Genomic DNA, 21,481 nt, shown 5'->3' with positions numbered 1-21,481 from the left:
GCCACTTACCTGTCCCTCGGCCCCATGGTGTGTCCCCCGCAGCCCGTTTCACCGGCTGTCCTGTATTTCAGGAGGCCGGCATCTTCAGTGTGGGCACCCGGCTGTGACAGCTTGCGGCTTCACAGATGGGTACCCACTGCGCATGCGCGAGTAGCGCTGCGCTTCATGAATAGTTCTGTAGTCTTCTGGGACCTGTCATGTGTCCCAAAAGACTACAGGAAGGGAGCGAGGGAGGACACCTTCCACTCCCGATCGCCTAGGCCAGGGGTAGGCAACCTGCGGCTGTTGCAGGACTACAAGTTCCATCATGCCTCTGCAAGTCATAGCTGTAACTGTCAGTTTTGTAATGTTGCAATGCCTCATGGGAAATGTAGTTCTACAACAGCTAGAGAGCCGCAGGTTGCCTACCCCTGGCCTAGGCGATCAGACCGAAAGTGGGAGCGGGTACCTGTCAAATTCGGGTACCCGCTCCCCCCCCGCCCCAAAGGTGCCAATCCTAAATGGGGAGCAATCCTTAAAGCGGAACTTCCCCTTTTGGGTGGAGCTCCACTTTAAGTGAACAAGCTGAAGTAGGAAGCTGATTGGTTGCTATGCACAACCGCACCAGATTCTGAGTGTTTTAGTAAATCCCCCCTAATGAATTCTACCTGTGCCTTTACCAAATTGTTTTTATGTCTTTGGGAAAAAAAACAATAAAAAGTTATTGAGGGAAAAAAACAGAGAATTGGAGAAGACACAGAGATAAAACAGAGACTCCTTATGGATAGTTTTCTTGTTGTGTAAAAAAACTCAGGTCCCCCAATGCTGCAAGGCAAAGGTACTAACGGCATAGCAACTGTGCTGCCATATTGCAGCATAGACCATCCAGAGAGTATGAATTGGTTCTTGAGATCTCAGCATACATTTGGCATTGTTCATTTTCTATAGTTCTTGTGATGGGAGTCACTTTGGGTGGGGGGCTCATGGAACACAGCTCACTTTAGAGAGGTGGGGAGACCCCAGTATCAGCTCCCCATATCCCTCTTATGTGTAAGTCACCCTGTGCCTGTTAGGGGTGCAGGGTGAAATGTCCTGCTATTGCGTAGACATATATAGGTGGGGTGGGGGGGGGTTGTTCATTGTTTAATGCCATGTGGTTGTCCCATTGTTCTATTGTGTGTCTTGCTTGGGAGCAAACTATTATGGGATGTATGTGTTTGTGTATTGGCTTGGTGGGGGGTGTCTGCTGTGTGTCTTCTGTTACTAAATGTATTGCCCCGCCCTGTGCATATATATTGTATCTGTGTTAAAATAAAGCAGTCTATTTTCTGGTTTCCTTCAAGTCTGGTGCTGTCTCGTCTTGTATGGTCAGCGGTGGTGTCCGTGAATCTGTGTTCGGACAGGGAAGATGGAGTCTAGCGGAAATACCCTAGTGCGGTCGGGGTCCGGTTCCATTACAGTTCTGTTGGCTCTTTACATTTTACATTTACATTTCTGATTAGGTGGTTAGGGTGGCTAAATTGTTAACACTTCCGCCTGGCAGTACTCAGGTCGTTGGTTCAAATCCCGACCACAGCACCTCCTGCCTGCCTGGAGTTTGCATGTTCTCTCTCTGCCTGCATGGATTTCCTCCGAGTACTCTGGTTTCCTCCCACACTCTGACATGCTGGTAGGTGAATTGTCCCTAGTATGTGTATGTATGGATGTGAGTTAGGGGCCTTCGATTGTACGCTCCTCGGGGGCGGGGACTGATGTGAATGTACAATATATATGGAAAGCACTGCATACATTGATGGCGCTATATAAGTACCTGAAATAAATAAGGTTGGGGTTTCTGTTAGGCAGCCATCTTGGGCACACTCCGTACAATATTGTACTAGGGCCAATTTACCTATCCCCATGTCTTTGGAGTCCAGGAGGAAACCGGAGTACCCAGAAAAAGCCCAGGCAAGCACCAGAACATGCAAACTTAATGCACAGTATTTTGACTGGGACCCAAGCTACAGACCCCAGTGCCCCCAGGCAGAAGTGCTAACCACTGAGCCACACTTCAAATCCCATGAGATCATGATTCTGGTTCCTGCAGTCTCACAGCAACATCAATAACTTCTAATGCGTTCCTAAAGAATCCAAATACCTTCGGGACACATGCAGTTTATTTCCCGCAGGAGCAGTCCTCAGCACATAACTGAACATAATGTGCTCTAACCTGTTTATTGCATGGCTGTCTGTGCAATCGTGATGTTTGTGAAACAGATGCAGGAGTGTAAGATGTTAGTTCTGTTTTACATATTAATTGTAATATGTTGGGACACCTACATGTAGAACCAATGTACACATTGCCCCTTAGGGAATAGAGAATGAAATATATACAGGTGGAACTTTAGATACCTTTGATTAAGTATGTATTTTATTTTTTAACCCCCCCGGCACAATGTTATCATTTTTCATTTCTATTCATTGATTTTAGTTTCCAGCTTCTGAATTCCCAGCTTTCTCAGGTCTTTTTTCCATCGCCAATCAATCTGTTTTTTTTGGTTTCCTTCAGTCGAAGCACAATTCAGCAATACATATACATTTTCTTGTTAATACTCTGATAGTCTGGAGGCACTTTTGGTAAGAAAAACCGTTCCACAAAAATATTAACACATTGCGGCGATGAAACCTGACAATGTCGCATTTTTCTGGGTTCTGGAGAACACCTGGTACATATTAATCCAAAACTGAATCCTCTCCCATTCTATTTTTTTTTTTTTTGAGTATTTGTCATTCTCACCATGCTCAAAGGCATTAGCAACACTCATTGGATTGATTTACTAAAACTGGAGAGTTCTGGTGCAGCTCTGCAGAGAAACCAATCAGCTTCCAGGTTTTATTGTCAAAGCTTAGTTGTTTTACCCTGAGGAAGTCACGTGATTAGCGTGACACAACGCGTCGGTGCGCGAGGAGGATTCTGGGAAGCGCGGTGACGTCATTTCCGGCGTGGCGGCCATATTTGAAACCTCTATATCTATTTCCCATGCAAGGCAGGCATAGCATGAGCTGAAGGAGCCATATATGTGCATGTTATAAGAAAGATGAAGAAGAATGTGAGTAGATATCTTTCTGTTTAATTGATGTATTAAATGCGGTTTTACACTATGGGAGTCTTCTGTTTATATATGAACCGGAGAGGAATATAGAATATACAGCGTTTGGAAAGATCCTGACATACAACAGAGTGGTGTTTGTCCCTTGAGGCAAGGTGTCCCTGTGAGTTCTATAAAAGGAGGAACCGGAGGAGCAGCTGGGTAGAGAGCATACATCGCTGGGGAGGATCCTGTGACAAACCAGAGTGGTTTTTGTGTTCCAAAGCGTGTTGGCCCGGTGGGGTCAATGTAAGGAGGTGAGGGGCCATTGCAGCCATTATTGGATATACACAGTGTGAACACTGGATGGCACCTGCATGAAGATTGTGTATGAAATACACTATATATTTATATATGGACATGTTTACACAGAGTGTTGGTTTTTAGATTATTTGTGCTTTATAGGTTATTAAGTCACTTGGTCACTTTGATTATTCTCGTATAGGGTGCACATTGATTGCACTTTATTAAGTAATATTTGTCACTTTGTCACTTTTATGTTTTGGTGCAATACACGTGTTACACCTTATTTGCAAGTTTGCACATGTTTATGATATATACCAGTGATGGCGAACCCGTGGCACGCATGCCACAGCCGGCACGCTGAGCCTTATCTGTGGGCACGCCAGGAGAATACCGTATTTTTCGCTCCATAAGACGCACTTTTTTTCCCCAAAAAAAGGGGGGAAAATGTCAGTGCGTCTTATGGAGCGAATATAGAGCGGCCGGTCCGGTATTTCCACCGCCGCCGTGTCAGAATACCGGGCCGGCCGCTCAGCTCTGCAGTGGGACTGTACCTGTCCCTCTATCCAGCGGCGCGCTGTCTTCCCGGCTTCTGTAGTGTGCGTGACAGCCGGGTCCCAAGTGCGCATGCGCAAGAAGCAGTGCTCTTTGTGAATGGTAAGGCGGTACCTGGGACACATGAAAGATCCCAGAAGCCGCCGGACCAATCACAAAGCGCAGCACTTCTCGCGCATGCGCACTGGGCATCCGGCTGTCCGACGAGCGCCATTACAGAAGCCGGGAAGACAGCGCGCGGCTGGATAAAGGAACAGGTAAGATAAAAAAAAAACTCTGTGGAAGTAAGAGCGGGTATCTGTCAAATTCAGGTACCCGCTCCCCCTCCCTCCCCAAAGGTCAGCAGTCATCTGTACTGTCCGCAGTCTCTGGTCATCCCTGTGCTGTCCGCAGTCTCTGGTCATCCCTGTACTATGTCCGCAGTCTCTGGTCATCCCTGTACTGTGTCCGCAGTCTCTGGTCATCCCTGTACTGTGTACGCAGTCTCTGGTCATCCCTGTACTGTGTCCGCAGTCTCTGGTCATCCCTGTACTGTGTCTGCAGTCTCTGGTTATCCCCTGTACTATGTCTGCAGTCTCTGGTCATCCCTGTACTGTGTCTGCAGTCTCTGGTTATCCCCTGTACTATGTCTGCAGTCTCTGGTCATCCCCTGTACTATGTCTGCAGTCTCTGGTCATCCCTGTACTGTCCGCAGTCTCTGGTCATCTCCTGTACTGTCCGCAGTCTCCGGTCATCTCCTGTACTGTGTCCGCAGTCTCTGGTCATCTCCTGTACCATGTCCGCAGTCTCTGGTCATCTCCTGTACCGTGTCCGCAGTCTCTGGTCATCCCCTGTACTATGTCTGCAGTCTCTGGTCATCCCCTGTACTGTGTCTGCAGTCTCTGGTCATCCCCTGTACTATGTCTGCAGTCTCTGGTCATCCCCTGTACTGTGTCCGCAGTCTCTGGTCATCCCCTGTACTATGTCTGCAGTCTCTGGTCATCTCCTGTACTATGTCTGCAGTCTCTGGTCATCCCTGTACCGTGTCTGCAGTCTCTGGTCATCCCCTGTACTGTGTCTGCAGTCTCTGGTCATCCCCTGTACTGTGTCTGCAGTCTCTGGTCATCCCCTGTACTGTGTCCGCAGTCTCTGGTCATCCCTGTGCTGTTAATTAGTTTGCACTACTGTATGAGTTGTTTTTTCTAAATCAAAAGCTCGATATTCAGGTTTCATTGCAGTGTTGGCACTTTGAAAGAAATAAGTTGGTTTTGGGTTGCAGTTTGGGCACTCGGGCTCAAAAAGGTTCGCCATCACTGATATATACTGATGTGGTTAATAATTTATTAATTTTATAAATGTGTCACGTGGTCACTTTTGTTGTTTTCTGGTGGAACACATGAATTACACTTTTGCACTGTTGCACAGATATTTATTGATTTGATTATTTTATATATTTATATGTTTATTTAGGATGTAGCACTGCACTATTTATTTATTGATCTAACTCACACTGGTAGGAGGTTAAGTGTTAGCAGCTATAGGGAGAGGGCCCCATCCTGAGCGCTGGAAGTTGTCGCTTTTAAAAGCTTAGTTGAACAACCTGAAGTTAGAAATTGATTGGCCGCCATGCACAGCTGCACCAGATTTTGCACAAAGTTTTAGTAAATCAACCCCAATGCATATGTACAAGTACAGCAGCCTATTCAAATAATTGCTGTGCCCATGCAAACGTAGCACACAGGGAGTGCAACCTAGACTTAGGGTATACTCACATTGCCAGTTTTAACTGTACCTGGGCACAGTCCATCCCCTTGGTTCAGTTCATTTGGGTAGTGTGAGTGCTCCGAACTGTTCCATGAGCACAGAATGTTCTACAGATGCAGGGATCACTGTGGTCTGGTTGGCAGAGGTGATGATGTAAATGTGCCTTGGAACATTTGTTTATAGCCCAGTGTGAATGCAGATCAGTGGAGGTGGAATGTCCGCCGAAGTCCCACTATAAGTCGCTGATCGCCGCCATTACTAGTAGAAAAGAAAAATACCATTATCTATACCGCCATTTGTAAACACTATAACTTTCACGTAAACCAATTAATTTATATGTATCGCTTCTCGGCCTTTTGGCTAAGATCAAGTGTAGTATCTGTTCTTATCAGTGTCCAGTGGGGGTGCTCCCGGCCATTCTAGCTTTGCGGGGATGGCTGTTGTATAGTACCCTCACTGGTATGATGGGGGTCTGGATGGCTATTACGGGGGGAACAGAAACCGGGACGCCCACGAGTAGAAGCTGGGGCCTGGGAGTAATTCCCCTTTGGAACGTCTGAAGGACCCAGTACCTCCTGATTTGGATGGATCTACCTTGTCTGGCCAGGGGCTGGGAAGGCAGAGAGTCCGCAAACCAGTGCCCCCTGAGTAGTCGCCTCAGGGGTGCCACTAGTAGCACCTGGGTGTGGGACCTCACTGTGTGAAGATGGCACATGGTCACTGTGTTTTCAACTTTTTCTGCACAGCGCCCTTAGGACCAGGCCTTATGGCTAGGACCAGGGCAATTTTTGCTACAGGCCTCAGGGCCTGGTCTGTGCACTATTTGGCACGACCACTTTTTTATTTTTTTATTTATTTAATTTATTACACTCCCACGTTTGTCACTTTTTCTTGCTTTTGTGTGTGTTTTTTCACAGGATGGAGGGTGTGGGTTGTCGGGCCTGCCCTGAAGTCTAGGGGGAGGATGTGTGGCCTTTTGGTTCCTTCCTCCCCTGATCCCTAGGGGGTTTTCTCTTCGGGAGAGCCCCCTGACCAAGTACTGGGTGTCCGGCTTTGGCTGGACACAAGGAACGGTGGTCCACCAGGCCTTTTGGCCAGGAGGACCAAATGGGAACCTTGTCCCTGTCAGGAGCTTTGTGCCCCGGGGGATCAGGGTAGCGGTCCAGCCCCTTTAGGGGTAGGACAAAAGCACACCCCTAAGTGCACTTTTTCTTGTGGTGTTTTGCACTTGCACTTTTTTTGTGAACACTTACGGGTTTTTTCGTTATAGTTGCATGTTTGTGGACTTTAAAAAAAAAAAAGAAAAAGAAAAAAAAAAAAATTAATTTAGATGTATTGGGTTTTTTTTTTTAGCAAAGACATGAAGCAGAATACATTTTGGCCTAAATTTATGACAAAATTTTTTTAATTTTTTTACTGGACATGTTTAGCAGTAAAAAGTCCAAAATATTTTTTTTTACTCAGAAATGTTGCTTTTTTTGCTTATAGCACAAAAAAATAAAAACCGCACAGGCGATCAAATACCACAGAAAGAAAGCTCAATTTGTGGGAAAAAAAGGATGTAAATTTCATTTGGGTGCAGCGTTGCATGACTGCGCAATTCTCAGTTAAAGTAACGCAGCGCCGAAACGCAAAAAATGACCTGATCGTGAAGGTGGGGGGAAATCCTTTGGAGGGCGAGGGGTTAAACATTGAGCAAGGTGTTTATAGCCCATGGATCATCTCAGAAAAGTCCAGCCTATTTGGCTGTTCCCTAAGGGCTCGTTCACACTTGACTTTATTTCTAACGCCCCTATAGCGTTTGAAAGGCGTTAGACAGGCGCTTGGGAAGCGTTTTTAACGCTCCTCAAACGCTCCCCAAACGCCCTATGCGCGGTTTTGAGGCGGTTGATAGGGGTTTGCCAAGCATTAAAACCGTACCACAAATGCCTATAATGAAGTTAAATCGCATTAATGCTCTGCAAATGCCTCGCAACCGCGTCGCAAAAGCCTGCCAGGTGTTTGAGGAGCGGCACCATAGACTTGAATGGAAGGCTTCAACTCCTTGAAAGGATTAATGGAATATAACTGAATCCACGTTGTATACACTAATACAAGATGCTTGTTTAACATACATATATGTAGGAACTTTGTACACACTACTAAACTGTCCACCATGCCAGCTTTATGTAGAAATAAGTGTTCTTGCAAACTTTACAAAAAAGAGATAACCTTAACGCAGGCCATAGACGGGTCGAAAATCGGCCGTTTTTTGAAAAAAAAACCAAAAAACTAAAAATCAGTAGTTAGATCGGCCGACGTTACCACCAATGGTAAAAAAATCGGCCAATTTTCATCCTGTCTACGGCCGGCATTTAACCGCATAATTACTTCTGTCCTTTGCAGAGACAGGGGAGCAATACATACAGTAAGAATAATAAGAAGAATAGAAAAAGAAAAAGAAGAAAAAGAAGAAGAAGAAGAATTCCAGTCCGCTATTATATTTTATATGAAAAGTCTTGCGGTTGCAACAAATGTATCCATTTTGGATACAGATTTTTTTATTCGGATACAAATGGATACATTGTTGCAACCGCAAGACTTTTCATATAAAATATAATAGCGGACTGGAATTCTTCTTCTTCTTCTTTTTCTTCTTCTTTTTCTTTTTCTTGCAGGTCATGGCTCATGCGCAGATTTTTTATCAGTAAAACAATCAGCCGATTTGCCCATCATTGCTGGGAAAATCGACTGATCGTCAAAATCGGGCGCAAATTTTCCAACATGCCCGATAAAAAAAATGTGCAATAAGCCCTGAAAAACGGCCGACCAATTAACCCGCTAACGGTCTATGGCCGACATTACTGTCATTTCTGAAAAGTTGTAACCACAGCTTGGGCGTTGGGCCAGATTATTGCCACGGTCTGGGCGTTAGACCAGATATGGTGTGAAAGATAAGGCAGAAAAGTGTAAATTCAGACCTCATACAAATAATTGTTGCGTTAAGGTAAAAATAATGTACATGTATTTTGATTGGATGGTCTGAAGGTGTGTCTGCCCAAAGGCTACAGTATAAAAACCCTGATGTATGCCAATAAAGCTGAAGTGTTTGCCATCGCAACCAGGGGCGGACTGACAACTCATGGGGCCCCCGGGCAATAGAAGATCATGGGTCCCCTGCAGGGGCGGACTGACAACTCATGGGGCCCCCGGGCAATAGAAGATCATGGGTCCCCTGCAGGGGCGGACTGACAACTCATGGGGCCCCCGGGCAATAGGGGATCATGGGGCCCCTGTGTCCTTGCCCAAACTTAAAAAAGCCTATGGAAAAGGTACCAGGGGCATCTCATGGGGCCCCCTGCTGACCCCGGGCCCTCGGGCAGTGCCCAAGTTTCCAAATGGTCAGTCCACCCCTGATCGCAACTGAGTTGACTTGAGTGCGCTCACTTTCCAAGATCTCATAGCTGTGTCCAGGTATGACCATTGGCACCTGAGGGGGCCCCCAAGAAACAGGAAAAAGACCACCTACCTATTGCACTCCTGACTTGACATAAGGCCTCAATTTTGCCACGACACGACGCTAACGCTTCAGTGTGAACAGCACTGTGTGCAGAATTTTCATAGGCGTTTGAGAAGCGTTAAAAATGCTTCCCAAACGCCTGTGTGACGCCTGCTGACAAAGCTAGTGTGAACGTAGCGTTAGGATGATCCCTGGTGAAGCTTGCTCTTTCTCTCTAGGCATAACAGTGCTTCCCCAGGCACTTGAAATCTTCCATATTGGCCAATTACCATCTTATATCTTTGGCATATTGGTGTCACAGTCATGCCTTACCAGGTTCAGTCTCAAATTTTGCATTGCTAGTTGACTGCGCCTGATGGGTCCATTGTGTTGATGCTTCTGTACAGCTGACACTGTCAGGTCTTGTAATATCTTGATCACCGGACACAGCGGGACTTGAGTCTAATCTTCGGATGGTGGTGTCTGCGGGGGATCACTTTATCTCCCTCTGCAGAACCCTCTTCGCCAAGTTCAGCCCCGTACAGCCCTTGTCATGCAAATGTCTTGCTGCACCCAAGGAGGCCACACTGACCAGCTGCCGCATGTCTTGCTGGGCACCTTCATGTCCTTGTCCCTCCATTGTCCTTTTCTGCTCGGCTGGCCTGATTAGGCCTTGTCTCACGGAGACTGCAACCTCAGCAGGTTGTAGGGCAGATTTTAGTAGCTGGGGGTCACCATAAAGAAAAGATTTGCCTATTAAGGATCTTTAGATGTCATTTTGCTTTTTGTGATGTTTTCATTAGCATTAATGCGACCTAGGCAATTATTCCTCCTTATGGATCAATATTTTATTTATTTTATTGCTTTTTGTTTTTGGAAGGCACAAAAAAATGTAAATCTGCATCAGCTAATCTTGAGGCAGTGTCATCTTTTTTCTTGGCTTCCTTTTGTTTTTTTTCTTTTTTGATTTTGTTGTTAGTTGGATATGGCAGTATTTTTTCTATAGGCTTTAGACATTTCATAAATATTTATAAGGTTTTAAGTAAACCTGTCAAAAGCTGGGCAGTTCGATCTGAGCATTTGTGGAATGATCTGCATAAACAGAGGTTGTCTTCAATGAGAGACAAAAGATGGAGAGATCAGCTGAGTTTATAAATTTATCTCTACTTTTCATGTAAAAATTGAGCTCTCCCACTTCTTCATGGTCCCTGTTTGTCCATTGAGCCTTCCAGTCCAGACACTTTCACCCCCTTCCAGACCGGACACTTTCACCTCCTTCCAGTCCGGACACTTTCTCCCCCTTCCAGTCCGGACGCTTTCCCCCCCTTCCAGTCCGGACACTTTCCCCCCCTTCCAGTCCGGACGCTTTCCCCCCCTTCCAGTCCGGACGCTTTCCCCCCCTTCCAGTCCGGACGCTTTCCCCCCCTTCCAGTCCGGACGCTTTCCCCCCCTTCCAGTCCGGACGCTTTCCCCCCCTTCCAGTCCGGACGCTTTCACCCCCTTCCAGTCCGGACGCTTTCACCCCCTTCCAGTCCGGACGCTTTCCCCCCCTTCCAGTCCGGACACTTTCTCCCCCTTCCAGACCGGACGCTTTCCCCCCCTTCCAGTCCAGACGCTTTCCCCCACTTCCAGTCCGGACGCTTTCCCCCCCTTCCAGACCGGACACTTTCACCTCCTTCCAGTCTGGACACTTCCCCCCCCCTTCCAGTCCGGACACTTTCCCCCCCTTCCAGTCCGGACACTTTCCCCCCCTTCCAGTCCGGACACTTTCACCCCCTTCCAGTCCGGACACTTTCCCCCCCTTCCAGTCCGGACACTTTCACCACCTTCCAGTCCGGACACTTTCCCCCCCTTCCAGTCCGGACACTTTCCCCCCCTTCCAGTCCGGACACTTTCCCCCCCCTCCAGTCCGGACACTTTCACCCCCTTCCAGTCCGGACACTTTCCCCCCCTTCCAGTCCGGACACTTTCCCCCCCTTCCAGTCCGGACACTTTCACCTCCTTCCAGTCCAGACACTTTCACCCCCTTCCTGTCCAGGGCAATTTTCAGCTTTCAGTGCTATCACATTTTGAATGACAATTGCGCGGTCATGCAACACTGTACCCATATGAATTTTTTAGCATTTTTTAGAGACAGATAAAGCTTTATTTTGGTGGTATTTATTCACCGCTGGGATTTTTATTTTTTTTGCTATGTAAATGAAAAAGTCCAAACATTTTGAAAAAAAGTTTTTTTTTTTATAAAATTTTGCAAATGAATAATATTTCATCATAAATCTTGCCAAAATGTATTCAGTTATCTTTTTAGTAAAAAAAAAAATCCAAATTAGTTTATAACCAAAAATTATAATTTTTAAACATTTTTTGTTACATTTTTATTTTTTTTTATATTATTATTATTTTATTTATTTATTTTTTTTTACATACTGTCACCCTAGCAGTACAGTGTCACCATGGTGACACTGTACTACTTTTGGGGGGTGATGAAGATTTTTTTTTTTTTTTTTACACTGATTGCTTTTACACCCATATAGGATGTAAAAGCAATCATTTCTCTTTCTCTCTGTCTGCATTCTTGCACTCATTGAGAAGTACTGAGTGAGCTGTGATTGGTCACAGCTTGTCACATGGTACAAGGCTGTTGTGAATAGCCCTGTACCATGTGACCTCTGTGATCATTCACAGATTTCACAGGTAGTAAGCAATGATGTCAGAAGTGACATCTTGCTTACTACTCTGCATGTGATCACTGATTGGCCAATCAGTGATCACATGATCGGGACCTTGTACAGAGGTCCTGTCCGACGATCGGTGTTTCAGTGTGTCCGGAGGACACAGCTGGTACCGGATCGCGGTGCTGCGCGCTCCCAGGGAGCGCGCACAAGCAGGGTGCAGGGAGGCTGTTTATAAATGGCCACCCAACCCTGCAGTCCCACCGTCCAGCCGTTTATATGCAACGGCCATTCGGGAAGTGGTTAAAGTCGCATGTTAAAGCAGGCCATAGACGGGTCGAAAATTGGCCGTTTAAAAAAAAAAAAAAAACGAAAAATCGGTCGTTCGATTGGCCGACGTTACTACCAACGGTAAAAAAATCATCCGATTTTCGTTCCATCTATGGCCGGCATTTAACCCCATAATTACTTCTGTCCCTTGCAGAGACAGGGGAGCACACGGGAGCAATGCATAAGAAGAAGAAGAAGAAGAAAAGAAGAAGAATTCCAGTCCACTGTTATATTTTATATTAAAAAGTCTTGCGGTTGCAACAAATGTATCCATTTGTATCCATTTCAGATACAGATGGTTTTATTCAGATACAAATGGATACATTTGTTGCAACCGCAAGACTTTTTAATATAAAATATAATAGCATACTGGAATTCTACTTCTTCTTTTTCTTCTTCTTTTTCTTCTTTTTCTTCTTCTTCCTTTTCTTCTTCTTCTTTTTCTTTATATTTATTTTATAAAAAATGTTTTTAAGGGTACGCAATGTGTCACTATATATTAGTTTATTTATAGTGTACACAGAGTGATTTTGCATGATTCACGTGTTACTCACAGTTGAATCTTTTTGCACAGATATAGTATATGCCAGACTCATCCACCTTACTAACCGTTCTGTATCTGCCACCCCTCTCTGCCAATCCCTCCACTGGCATCCCATTGCCACTGGCAATAATCGCATGAAAAATCCGGCATGATGGATTGAATGATCTACTTGGGTACAATCAGCCTGCCCATACATGGTTTGAATGCTGAATTGGCTGAGATTCGAACTGCCCATGGCCGTCTTAATTCTGCCACAACTGAACATTTTGACTTTTTTCACTTAAAATACACATAAAGTCTCCTGTTTCACAGTCTAAACCAGTGTTTCTCAACCTTTCTTCAGTCAAGGCAACCCTTAAAACTGCACAATCTCAAGGCACCCCATTCTAACATTTAAAAAAAACCCTGAACTAATAGTTTTACATGCAGGCTCCACACATATAGGATACCCAGCATTAGAGGTTTAAATTGGGTGTCTGGTATTTCTTCTTCCGCCGGGTCAGTCCGCCCGCGCAACCCCCCCTCCTCCTCTCATCAGCGGCCGACTCCTGTTAAAGCCTCCCGAGCTGGGGCAGCACAGTGGCTAAATGGTTATCACTTCCACCTGGCAGTTCTCGGGTTGCTGTTTCGAATCCCAACCATGGCACCACCTGCCTGGAGTTTGCATGTTCTCCCTGTGCCTGCGTGGGTTTCCTCCGGGTACTCCGGTTTCCTCCCACACTCCAAAGACATGCTGGTAGGTGAATTGGCTCCTGTCTAAATTGGCCCTAGTATGTGTATGTATGAATGTGAGTTAGGGACCTTAGATTGTACGCCCCTTGAGGGTTAGGGACCTTAGATTGTACGCCCCTTGGGGACGGGGACTGATATGACTGTACAATATATATGTAAAGTGCTGCGTACATTGACAGCGCTATATAAGTACCTGAAATAAATAAATGTGACCCCAATGCTGATGGGGGTTAAACAAAGATGCTGTGTAGGTGCCGGATGTCCTTCTTATCTACCTTTGATGTCAGCTGTTGTTATGATGCTGGCAGCTGGCCTGCACAGTGCCTGAGGTCGTCATGCAGCACAATGAAAACTGTGCCTTTTTGCAACAAAAAAAAGCAGGCTGATCCACCCCTCTGGCTTGTAAACAATTTTTGGCCAATTTTTAGGCATTTTGCCAAGGCACCCCTGAAGAACCCAGAAGGCACCCCAGTTGGGTCTCAGATCCAGTTACTATGGATGCACAAGCACCATAAAGAAAATGAAATTTCCTTTACCTTCCATGAGTCAGCCAAATCATCCTCCATTTATGTCTCACACGCAACCAATAGCCCCCTATGTGATAGTATATAGGTTCTGACCGATTCTCCTTTTGAGAAATCAGGGGTCTATAAGGGGTCTCCCTTACTTAGTTACATAGTCTGGCTGAAAAAAGACAAAAGTCCATTCAGTTCAACCATTAAAAAAAAAGAAATAAGTTATAATCCTACACCCACAGTTGATCCAGAGGAAGGCAAAATAACCCAGCAAAGCACGATCCAATTTGCTCCTGCAGGGAAATAAAAACCTTCCTGAACCCCCGAGAGGCGATCGGATATTCCCTGGATCTATAAATGTTATATCCAGTTATATTCTGTGTATCCAAGAAAGAATCCAGGACTTTCCTACAGCAATCCACTGAGCTGGCCACAACCAACTCTTGAGGGAGTCTATTCCACATTCTCACAGCTCTTACTGTGAAGAAACCTTTCTGTGTTTGGAGATTACATTTCTTTTCCTCCAGACGTAAAGAGCGCCCCCTTGTCCTCTGTGATGACCTCAGGGGGAATAACTACACCGAGTTCACTATATGAATCACTGATGTATTTATACATGGAGATCATATCCCCCCTTATGTATTATACATGGAGATCATATCCCCCCTTATGTATTATACATGGAGATCATATCCCCCCTTATATATTATACATGGAGATCATATCCCCCTTATGTATTATACATGGAGATCATATCCCCCTTATGTATTATACATGGAGATCATACCCCCCTTATGTATTATACATGGAGATCATATCCCCCCTTATGTATTATACATGGAGATCATATCCCCCCTTATGTATTATACATGGAGATCATATCCCCCCTTATGTATTATACATGGAGATCATATCCCCCCCTTATGTATTATACATGGAGATCATATCCCCCTTATGTATTATACATGGTGATCATATCCCCCTTATGTATTATACATGGAGATCATATCCCCCCTTATGTATTATACATGGAGATCATATCCCCCCTTATGTATTATACATGGAGATCATATCCCCCCTTCTGTATTATACATGGTGATCATATCCCCCCCTTATGTATTATACATGGAGATCATATCCCCCCTTATGTATTATACATGGTGATCATATCCCCCCTTATGTATTATACATGGAGATCATATCCCCCCTTATGTATTATACATGGTGATCATATCCCCCCTTATGTATTATACATGGTGATCATATCCCCCCCTTATGTATTATACATGGAGATCATATCCCCCCTTCTGTATTATACATGGAGATCATATCCCCCCTTATATATTATACATGGAGATCATATCCCCCTTATATATTATACATGGAGATCATATCCCTCCTTATGTATTATACATGGAGATCATATCCCCCCTTATGTATTATACATGGAGATCATATCCCCCTTATGTATTATACATGGAGATCATATCCCCCCTTATATATTATACATGGAGATCACATCCCCCCTTATGTATTATACATGGAGATCATATCCCCCCTTATATATTATACATGGAGATCACATCCCCCCTTATGTATTATACATGGAGATCATATCCCCCCTTATGTATTATACATGGAGATCATATCCCCCCTTATGTATTATACATGGAGATCATATCCCCCCTTATGTATTATACATGGAGATCATATCCCCCCTTATGTATTATACATAATACATTTAAAGCAATCCACTGAGCTCCCTTCACCCTACCCAACAACACCCACCATGGCCGTCCCAGGCCCGCATGTGGGATTCTCGTAATACACGGTGGGGCAGTTGTGCCGGGTAATGGCATATTCCTGTATTTGTAGAAGAAACCGGGCGGCTATGAATCACTTCCACCTGAAAAGTGGCAGTTGGATTGATGAAAGTACACACCATCCCGGGTGCTGGAGTCTGGAGTATGTTTAAAAGCCTTAGGAAGCCTTCGATAGCAGCACCGATTTTTTTAAATGGCGCCTCGACTGAAGAGGTTGAGTAAAATTAGCATTTTCATGCTTTAAATCCACATTTCTATGCCCTGCTGTGTGATTTACCTAGCTGTCCCAATTTTTCCCTCCATCACACACATGGAATCCTGCAAAACGAATCTCTCATGGACCCAAGTGATTGATGACGGTAGCAGTCAGCGAGCGTGTACTGTGTTTACGCGCGTTTATTCCGAGTTCTTTCTGCCGACGTGATTCATTTTACCAGTTACGAGACCATTTTCCCTCATTTAGAATTTTTAGAGGCTGAGAGGTCAGGAGCACAGCCTTGCTGCGATGTATTATTGGAAGCGATTCTGGGTTATATCGATCAATTTCTCTGAGGCATCGCTGAGCTCGGCTGTAAATGAGACCTCCAGCAGTATCATTAGAAAGGCTGTGAGAATATGAATTGGCCTCCCCTCAGTTCACCGACTCACTCAGCCAGCGATTCAAGACTAGCCTGTAGTAGATGATTGCTCCAGTATCCAAGCAACCTGGACCATCTCCACCGCCTGCAGAGAAGGGAGCGCGATTTATCTTGTGGGCAGGAAAACCTGATTAATTTTAGATTGTCACCTCTGCGGTAAAAATTCCAAAGCCACAAAGGCACAGGAGGACTTTTCAGGACTTCAAAATGCCAAATCCTCTCCAATAATTGTACCAGTTATTGTCCCAACTCCATTCAGTCTATTGCTCTGCAGAAGTGCTATCATAAAAAAATTGCAGATGAAAAAAAAATATTTATATAGTCAAGAGCAGGGGCGGACTGACAACTCATGGGGCCCCCGGGCAGTAGGGGATCATGGGGCCCCCGGGCAATAGGGGATCATGGGGCCCCTATGTCCTCACCCACACTCAAAACAAGCCTATAAAAGGTACCAGGGGCATTTCATGGGGCCTACAAAAAAGGAGGGTTGTGAAAAGAGATTCACAGAAAAGCGGCTACATAATGAACAGAACGTGACACTAAGGGAATAATTTCCAAAAATTATGCTTTATTACACACAAATGAATATGACATATGGGCATTCGCCCTGGTTTACCATCACCTCAGTATGAGACAATACACACAGACCTAAAACCATTTAAAATGACACAAAAACCGGTCTAAATGTATGTGTAGCAGGGAAAATGGCTACATGAGTCTAGTGTCCCTGCCACACAAACACACAGGTGAACACTTCCCTAGGGAGGTGTATCCAAAAATTATGCCATGGGCATACCATAATAGAGGATATGAGGGATTAAACAGTAACCATAATGGCAAATCCCTATCAAAAAATCCAAAAAATTATGCTGTAGATATATATATCACATGTATGCAATGGAGCAAGCACAAGAGTCAGAAGAGTCTTTGGGATGTGTCTTGTTTTTTCCTACAAAAAGTGGTGTATAGTCCACATGTAGTGGTGAAGAAACCATTTCAAGCAGAGTGCTGCTGTGTGCATCTTTTCTTCCATCCTGGAAATAAATGGGGCATATTCCCATCCAAGAGCTCTAGGAAACAGCTATCTATATTACAGATGAATGGGCCCCAACCACTTGTGCCGGCACAGGAATGTATTGTACAATATATTTGACATTTATGTCTTCCTTCATACAGGCCTGAGGCCTGCTACTCTCCTTTTTGACTCTTGTGCTTGCTCCATTGCATACATGTGATATATATATCTACAGCATAATTTTTTGGATTTTTTGATAGGGATTTGCCATTATGGTTACTGTTTAATCCCTTATATCCTCTATTATGGTATGCCCATGGCATAATTTTTGGATACACCTCCCTAGGGAAGTGTTCACCTGTGTGTTTGTGTGGCAGGGACACTAGACTCATGTAGCCATTTTCCCTGCTACACATACATTTAGACCGGTTTTTGTGTCATTTTAAATGGTTTTAGGTCTGTGTGTATTGTCTCATACTGAGGTGATGGTAAACCAGGGCGAATGCCCATATGTCATATTCATTTGTGTGTAATAAAGCATAATTTTTGGAAATTATTCCCTTAGTGTCACGTTCTGTTCATTATGTAGCCGCTTTTCTGTGAATCTCTTTTCACAACCCTCCTTTTTTGTATGCCTCTTTTGGCTACTGAATGGAGACCATATATTGGGTGACACGTTAATGTATTTAATAACCTCTTTAATAACTATCTTAGTGCATTTCATGGGGCCCCCTACTGACCCCGGGCCCTCTGGCAGTGCCCGAGTGCTCAAATGGTCAGTCCGCCCCTGGTCAAGAGTAGAGAGCCTTAGGGCCGGTTCACATTGCATGCGTTTCAGTTGCTTTTTTTCTGCATTAAAAATGCTCATAAAGTAGGTGATATGGTTGACCATGTCATAGTTCACATCAGTGCTGGCAGTTCCAGTGTGTTCCGGATGCAGAAAAAAAAGTAGAACAGGCTGCATTTCTTCACAGAACTGTACTGGAATGCAGTAAAATGCATCAAAAATGCATCAGAACGCACTGGAGTGCACCAAAATGCATACAAATGCACTAGAACACACTGGAATGCACCAAAATGCATAAAAATGCACTGGAACGCACTGGAATGCACCAAAATGCATAAAAAATGCACTGGAACGCACATGTCCCTGTTTAAATTGAACAAAAAGAGAGGGGGGAATTAACTGGAATGCATAAAAAACGCACTGGAACATGTCAAAAACACATTAAAAACGCACTGGAACGCGCCAAAAATGCACATGTGAAAACGCACCCAGAACGCATCTGGACTGCGTTTCTATAGTGTGAACCGGCCATAAATCAGCGTTTCTCAATCAGGGTGCCATTTGGGTTCCACCAAGTTGCTGTGAGCTTAAAGCGGAGTTCCACTCACACTGTAAAAAAAGAAAAGTCAGCCGCTACAAAAACTGTAGCTGCTGACTTTTAAAAAACAGCCACTTACCTGTCCCTCGGTCCCGTGGTGTGTCCCCTGCAGCCCGTTTCACCGGCCGTCCTGTATTCCAGGAGGCCGGCATCTTCAGTGTGGGCACCCGGCTGTGACAGCTTGCTGCTTCACAGCCGGGTACCCACTGCGCATGCGCGAGTAGCAGTGTGCTTCCTGAATGGCCCTGTCGTCTTCTGGGACCTGTCACATGTCTCAAAAGGTGCCAATCCTTAATGGGGAGCGGGGGACCAGTCTTTAAAGCAGAACTTCCCCTTATGGATGGAACTCCGCTTTAAGAACCAATTTGCTCAGGATAAGAGGTGGATGAGAGGACTCTGTGAATGGGGGGGGGGAATCTGCAGGGATGGGGACTCTAAATGTGATGTAGAGACTCTGATGTGATGAAGGGAGGGGCTCTCAGGTATAGGGGGGCTCTGATGTGATGGCGGGGGGCTCTGACACTGTGATTGGGGAACTATGTGGTAATGGGGGTGTCTGATGTATATATTTACAACTTTGATGTAATGGGAGGACTTTGATGTAATGGGGTGTGGGGGGAACCTCTGATGCAGGGGCGGCACTATTCCTCCCACTGATACCAATGATGGGGCACTATTCCTCCCACTGACACCAATGATGGGGCACTATTCCTCCCACTGACACCAATGATGGGGCACTATTCCTCCCACTGATACCATTGATGGGACACTATTCCTCCAACTGACACCAATGATGGGGCACTATTCATCCTACTGATACCAATGATGGGGCACTATTCCTCCCACTGACACCAATGATGGGGCACTATTCCTCCCACTGACACCAATGATGGGACACTATTCCTCCCACTGATACCAATGATGGGGCACTATTCCTCCCACTGACACCAATGATGGGGCACTATTCATCCTACTGATACCAATGATGGGGCACTATTCCTCCCACTGACACAAATGATGGGGCACTATTCCTCCCACTGACACCAATGATGGGGCACTATTCCTCCCACTGACACCAATGATGGGACACTATTCCTCCCACTGATACCAATGATGGGGCACTATTCCTCCCACTGACACCAATGATGGGGCACTATTCCTCCCACTGACACCAATGATGGGTCACTATTCCTTCCGATGACACCAATGATGGGTCACTATTCCTTCCAGTGACAACAATGATGAGGCACTGCTCCTTCCACTGACACCAGTGATGGGGCACTATTCCTTCCACTAACACCAATGATGGGGCACTATTCATCCTACTGATACCAATGATGGGAACTATTCCTCCCACTGATACCAGTGATGGGGCACTATTCCTCCCACTGACACCAATGATGGGGCACTATTCCTCCCACTGATACCAATGATGGGGCACTATTCCTCCCACTGACACCAATGATGGGGCACTATTCATCCTACTGATACCAATGATGGGAACTATTCCTCCCACTGATACCAATGATGGGGCACTATTCCTCCCACTGACACCAATGATGGGGCACTATTCCTCCCACTGATGCCAATGATGGGGCACTATTCCTCCCACTGATACCATTGATGGGACACTATTCCTCCCACTGACACCAATGATGGGGCACTATTCATCCTACTGATACCAATGATGGGGCACTATTCATCCTACTGATACCAATGATGGGGCACTATTCCTCCCACTGACACCAATGATGGGGCACTATTCATCCTACTGATACCAGTGATGGGGCACTATTCCTCCCACTGACACCAATGATGGGTCACTATTCCTTCCGATGACACCAATGATGGGTCACTATTCCTTCCAGTGACAACAATGATGAGGCACTGCTCCTTCCACCGACACCAGTGATGAGGCACTATTCCTGCCAATGATGGGGCACTATTCCTTCCACTGACACCAGAGATGTGAAACTAATTCTTTCACTGACAGCAATTATAGGGCACTAAATCTCCTACAGACACCAATGATGTAAATTTTTTTTTCACCCCCACTAGTTAGATGCTGAGAGCAGCCTGAGGTGAGTCAGCCTGGGAGTGCGGTAGTGAGATCACCTCAGAGCACGCTTGGAGGCTCCAACAGATCAGGGCTTCTAGAGCCTTCTCATCTTTCTAGAGAGTGGAGAACATTCTGGAACAGGGGAGTGGAGGAGGCCTAGATCTGCATATTTGAGGGACCTTGGCCAATCCCCTGGCAGGAGGCCGGGCATGGTGACCAAGGCAACCCTCAAATATCACAGAGCCTGGAGGGCAAGAGTCAGTGTTGGGTGGAAGATGAAGTGAGGAAGGCTGGAGTGTGGAGCCTGGGAGGGGACCCCATAGAAGCGGCTTACCTAGAGGCAACTTGATGGAAAGGAGGATCTCCACTGTACCACCGTCCCCTGGGAAGGACATACTGAGCAGCAGGGAAGGAGCCAGCCCAGCGAAAGGCCTGAAGGCAGCCATCAACCCACTAAGCTGACAGGAAAGGACAGTGTGAGTACTCTTACACCACACCCCTTGGGTCGGATAAGGGGAGAGGGCAGTCAGGTGAAAGACCCAACTAGCCTCTCATCTGGCACTGCTTGTGCTAAATTGGCAGCTTCTGGGCCCCCTTGCCCAGGGAATACCCTCAGTGCAGTGGGGTGAAGAGGAATGATCA

At 45.6% G+C, this 21,481-nt stretch overlaps 1 pseudogene; it reads left to right on the top strand.

The window, feature by feature from the left end:
• The first annotated feature begins 5,988 nt into the window (after positions 1–5,988).
• On the top strand, positions 5,989–6,148 carry LOC149437141 (U2 spliceosomal RNA; annotated as a pseudogene).
• Positions 6,149–21,481: the final 15,333 nt, after the last annotated feature.

The sequence above is a fragment of the Staurois parvus genome, unplaced genomic scaffold (genome assembly GCF_062004578.1).
Source record: "Staurois parvus isolate SC_StPar_1 unplaced genomic scaffold, SC_StPar_1.0 ptg001304l, whole genome shotgun sequence".
Lineage (NCBI taxonomy): Eukaryota > Metazoa > Chordata > Amphibia > Anura > Ranidae > Staurois > Staurois parvus.
This window is presented reverse-complemented; position numbering and strand designations above follow the sequence as displayed.